A 5,683-nucleotide genomic window follows, 5' to 3' on the forward strand; every position below is an offset into this window, starting at 1 on the left:
ACGTTTGAGCTGATTTGAGTTTTCCCTGAGCTAGTTCCATAGCGGGCTTTCATGTTTCCGTGGACATAAATTCGTGGGCCTCTTAGGTAAGGACTACGTCTGAAAGAAGTGAATAGAATGCTGGGATTTTCTCTTAAGATTACACGTACCCCTTCAAGTAAAGTTCCATGCAACTTTCCTTCCCAGAGCTGTGCACACAAAATTTCAGGAAACAGCAGGTCTTAATTAGGCCTCCAGTTTATAGTTTCACCTGAAAAAATACATTTAAAAATATCATATATGTTTGGCTGTCGAGATTTTTCAAGTCAATAAATTCTTGCTAATTAATCACATTAACGGTGCTCCTTAAAAGTTGAAACAGAATCAGAAAACAAACCAAATTCCCCATAAATATCCAACATAAAGGCCTATTCACTGATGCATTTTCGGTTTCTAAGAATTTTACAAGTGTTTTTTTCTCCCTGACAGGACACACACGCACAGGCACACTATGTCACTATCTGTAGTCATATTACATGATCTGCACAGGAAAACAATTCTGGTGACAAATTTTAATACTTCACAATGATGTCACTGTGTATGAGTACTTTGCTCCTTAGTACCCATGTGTGTGACTGTTTTAAGAGATTAGAACCCAGAAATCCGCAGGAGCAACATGTCATCTCATCTCAGAGCCCCCCAAAAGGAGAAATTAATAACATGGGGGTGAAGAGAAGATGACAAATTGGGAAAGCAGAAGCTAAAGGGGCAAATGGACCTTTTCCTGTTTGGCCAGCATTGCATTCTTCAAAAGGACCATAATCCTTGGTATAAATGTGCCCCACTAATATCCTGGTTGATGCTTTGGTCTGCCATGGCAAATACTGCACAAAAGCGGATTGCTTAAATCCCCTTCAGAAACATCAACAAATAGACCTAGAATTCCACCTCCCTCTGTGGTATGCTTCCTGAGAATAGTGCTACTGTTGTTCGTTGAGAAAATAACCTTTCAACCTCGTAAACCTTAAGCTCCCCAAATCTCTCGTGTGTGTTTATCAAGACGCTTTATCTGAGCATGCGTGAGCTGTGATTTAAAATCTTGTTACTACTTGGTGTGTTGTAATTAGCCATTTTTCCAATAGGATTTCTGAATGTGATTTATCTTTTAGAGAGAGAGGGGGTCAGTTGCTATTTTCAACAAGGAATGAATTTTAAATCAGTAAAATGGGAGAATTTCCCTGTCAGGGGAATAGATTTTAATTTCTTTTCAGCCTTTCATGTAATATTATTAGGAGGAGATGCTCCTAATTTTATATGTATCTGTAGGGGAGAATGACCATAAGAATTTCTGCCGTAAGTCCTTCGGCAAACACAAATAGTTGACCATGGCAGAGATGTAGTGTTTCATAAGATTCCTATTCAGAGATTTTGAGAGTTCACATTTGAGGTGATTTTATGTTGTATAGATAAAAAGAAAAATAACAATATTTTAATCTGAAATTCTTCCCTTTGGATTTCTTTTTTGAAGCCCAGTTCTTCTTTGGAGGGGAACTTTTGATTTATTATCCCTTCCTGCCTCCCTTCCTCATATTTAGGTCTTATATTCTAGGCTCTGCATTGCCAGCCATTAAAGAAGACTAGGTAAAAAGCAATACATTACGTTGAAAAAAGTGCTTGACCGGGTCCGAGCTAAGCCTCTAACTCACTGTTTAGCTTGGGCAAAATATTTCACCTTAGTTTCTTTACCAATAAGTTAAGGGGGTTCAATCATTGATTCACTCAGCAAACTTTCTGTGAGTGGCAATTCAGGCAAAGCACTGGGTTGTATACAATTGATGCAAAGATGCAGAACAGAGTCTCTGGCTCTTGAGGGTCTTATTGTGTGGGCAGACATGCAAAGGATTGGAATGGGGATAATACCTACAGATAGATGCCTTTCTGTGCAGCAGGTTTGCTACTCCATTATTCACCACATGGAAAGAAAAAGGAAAAAAAAGAACATATCCTGTAAAGAAGCTCAGGACAGTTCTCAGAAGGGGACAAGAGTTGAAAGAGAAGGAGAGAGAGAAGCAGCAAGGTCCTTTGTTCTCTCATTTTCTCACCGAAAAACTCAAGGTGAGAAACGGAGGTAGAATAAAAAGAATGAGTTAGTTGTGAAACCAAAACCCAAATGGGCTTGTGTGCCACTTCTGGTTTGGGACTCTCGATGGAGACAGCCTGGCAAATTATTTGCCAACAAGGAGCAGCCACATTGAGTGTAGAAAGGTGGCATGGCTTGAGAGAGAGAGAGAGAGAGAGAGAGGGCACCTTCTGTTCCCTAGCACCTGATAGAAGCAGTGGAGATATCCAGAATTTCCCACCTGTTCCCAGTGATACTGAAGGTTGAGAGCTGGCAGGCCACCATGGGGCTGTAGCAGTGAGGGAAGAGAGGAATCATAGGCTGAAAAGAGGGATCCAGGGATCAGATGGAGTCCAAGCCTGACTCAGAAGATCTGCAGGTCAGACAGAAATGTGGTCAGACTGAGGAGCAGAGTGTGAACTGCTGGGCCGTGGCTGCACTGAGAGAAGAAATGAGCATTACATCAACTACGGAACTTCCCACGCACATGCAGAGAGGTCAGAGATCAATATGGAGACAGGCAAAAGGAGTTTATCTCAGCCAAAGGCCCGTGGGAGCCCAAAGAGAAGCACAGGGCTGAGTTAACGCCAGGGTCCCTGCCATAATGCTGTGAGGGTGTGTAAGCTTCCCCTGTGCTCACATGTTATCTGAAGTAGAGCGTAGGAATCTGTGCCTCAGGTGAGATAGTGCTGATGTGGAGTTTCAACTTTACTTTGAATGACTCTTTGCCAAAAATGGACTGAACTAACCTAAAAGGGGATTATGTTAAAGTGGAAGAGATTGAATTACTCTGAATTGGCAGATTTAGGTTTTCTCCCACCTGCAAGTCCATTATCATGGGGCCTCACAGCAAAATGCAGATCCAATGTGGATCCCACATACATTTTTTGCACATTAGTATTGTATATGGTACAGATGTGTCCTCTTTTATGATGATATAATAATAGCTTACCTTTTATAATGTTTCTAGTTTTTCAGGCACTCTCCCATCTACTATTTGATTTGCTCCTCTCGGTAAGTATGAGAGGTTGGCAGAGTAAGCATTATTGACTCCGTTTTATAGCTGAAGCTCAGTGAGCTCGGCTTGCACCTCTTTATCTATAAAATGGAGACAATAATACTAACTTGGCCGAAATCTCATGCTTTTTGTGAGGATCAAATAGGGATGGAGAGCTCAAAGGGAGATATGATTTACTGTAACCCTAGCAACACCTAAAAGCAGATGTAATCAAAATGACTAGGATGCAAATAATGCTGTCAGATGCAGAGAAGATTTACCTAGTGAGAGGACTCCTAGAAAAGTTTCAGTAAATCCATTCATGTATGAAACGCTCTGGTGAAATTCACGTTAAATGAAACACTGGAGTACTGCAATTATGTTCAGGGAATAGATGTCTTTTTGTGATGTCATAAAAAGAGCATGATTTAGAACACCCGATTGGAGTTTTAGCTTCAGCACTTAAAGGAACGTGAGTTTCATAGGGATATTAAATACACTTTTTCTGGAAGTTTACAGTGATCATATTTTTCAGCTATCTTAAATCTATGAAAGGTATGATCATTGTATGCTTTTTTAAAGAATGCAATGTAATTTACACTCACAATCTCTGTAATGTAATAGAAGTGTGGTGCTCAGTTAACCTAAAATTTGGATCATCGTCAGGTCAAGGCCGCCTCCAGGCACTTCTACTCTCTTCTGATGGCACAAGGAATGAACTAGCCTTCACTGCTTGGCCATCACGGCCTTGTGTGGTCTGATCCCTGCTGACATCTTCCACTTGATTTCACATTCTTCCCTTCACGTACTGCATGCTGGTCTCGGTGGCCTTCATTCAGTTCCTCCCTTTGCTAGGTGAGGTTTGTGGGTATGATCTTCCCTCTGCAAGAATGCTCTTTCCCTCCCCAGAGTTTTGGCTCCTTCTCATGCGTGAGGGCCCTGCATAAACGCCTCCTCCTCAGTGAAGCCTTCTTCCGTTATTCTGTTTAAATACAGCCCCATGCTATGCTCTATTTTAGCAAGCTCTTCTTCTTTTATTGCACTTTATATTTTGTGAATATTTGTTTGATTGGTTATGTATTGTCCAACATCTCACCAAGCTGGAGGAGGGTAGGCACTTGGTTTCACTCACCACTGAACAACTAGTCACTCCGGGAGAAACAGTAAATAGCTGTTGAATGGATGGGTAAACAAATGAATAAACCAGGTGTAGAAAGTCCTTACCCAAGTATATAGCAAATGACAAAAGCTTAGTAAAAACTAGCTATTTTTATTATCATAGTATTAATGACCTCAAAATTATTACTGCTAAATTTATGTATAAATACAGGGGGAGAATATAAAGAACAGTAATAGGTTTTGGCATTGTCTACATGATTATTTATATATATTCTTAGACTGATTCAAATTATTCATAATTTAAATTGTAAATCTCAAAATAGAAATACAAAAGAACAATAAATTTATTAAGAGGTATTCAAACCAACTGAAGATTAAATAAATAGAAGTGGAAACAACAATGAAATATTATTTTTTTTACTATAAGATTGGCAAAGAAAGAAAAAGTTAACACTATTCTGTATTGGCAAGCATGTGGCAAAATGGACCCTCACATAAATGTTTCTGTAAGGCAAAGAGGGATTATGTGACAAAGTTTAAAATGTGCATTTTTGGGGCTGGCCCCGTGGCCGAGTGGTTAAGTTTGTGCGCTCCGCTGCAGGTGGCCCAGTGTTTCATTGGTTCGAATCCTGGGCGCAGACATGGCACTGCTCATCAAACCACGCTGAGGCAGCGTCCCACATGCCACAACTAGAAGGACCCACAACGAAGAATATACAACTATGTACCGGGGGGCTTTGGGGAGAAAAAGGAAAAAATAAATTAAAAAAAATTTTTAAAAAAATGTGCATTTTTGTTGTTCTAGCATTCCAATCTTGGGAAATTATACTATGAAGAAAATTAGAAAAGCCAAAAAATATTTATATAAAAGAATGTTTACTCCAGGACTTTTTATAATATACAAATTTAGAACTTTGTTTAAATACTTCATTATAATGCAGAAAATTTGAGAATAAGTTTATTATAAATAATGCTGCATTTATAACTGCTGATGGAAATATAAATTGGTACAAAAAGCTTGGAAAACAATTGGACATAATCTTTAAAGTTGAGCATGAACATGTCCTATATCCTAGAAATTCCAGTCTTCAGGTGTAAACCTCAGAAAAACTTACACATGACCCCAAAGAGGAATAGATAAGAATGTTCTTAAACATTGATTTTAGTAGCTAAGCAATTTGGTATATAGTACTTTCAGTACTGTTTAAAGTATTTTTAATTTCCATTATTTTTTAACAGGATTAAACTTGTTTTTTAATTTAATTTAATTTTTTTTGAGGAAGATTAGCCCTGAGCTCACATCTGTCACCAATACCCCTCTTTTTGCTGAGGAAGACTGGCCCTGAGCTAACGTCCGTGCCCATTTTCCTCTACTTTATATGTGGGACGCCTACCACAGCATGGCATCATGCCAAGCGCTGCCACGTCGGCACCCAGGATCTGAACCGGCGAACGACAGGCCACCCAAG

The sequence above is a fragment of the Equus przewalskii genome, chromosome 16 (genome assembly GCF_037783145.1).
Source record: "Equus przewalskii isolate Varuska chromosome 16, EquPr2, whole genome shotgun sequence".
Classification (NCBI taxonomy): Eukaryota; Metazoa; Chordata; class Mammalia; order Perissodactyla; family Equidae; genus Equus; species Equus przewalskii.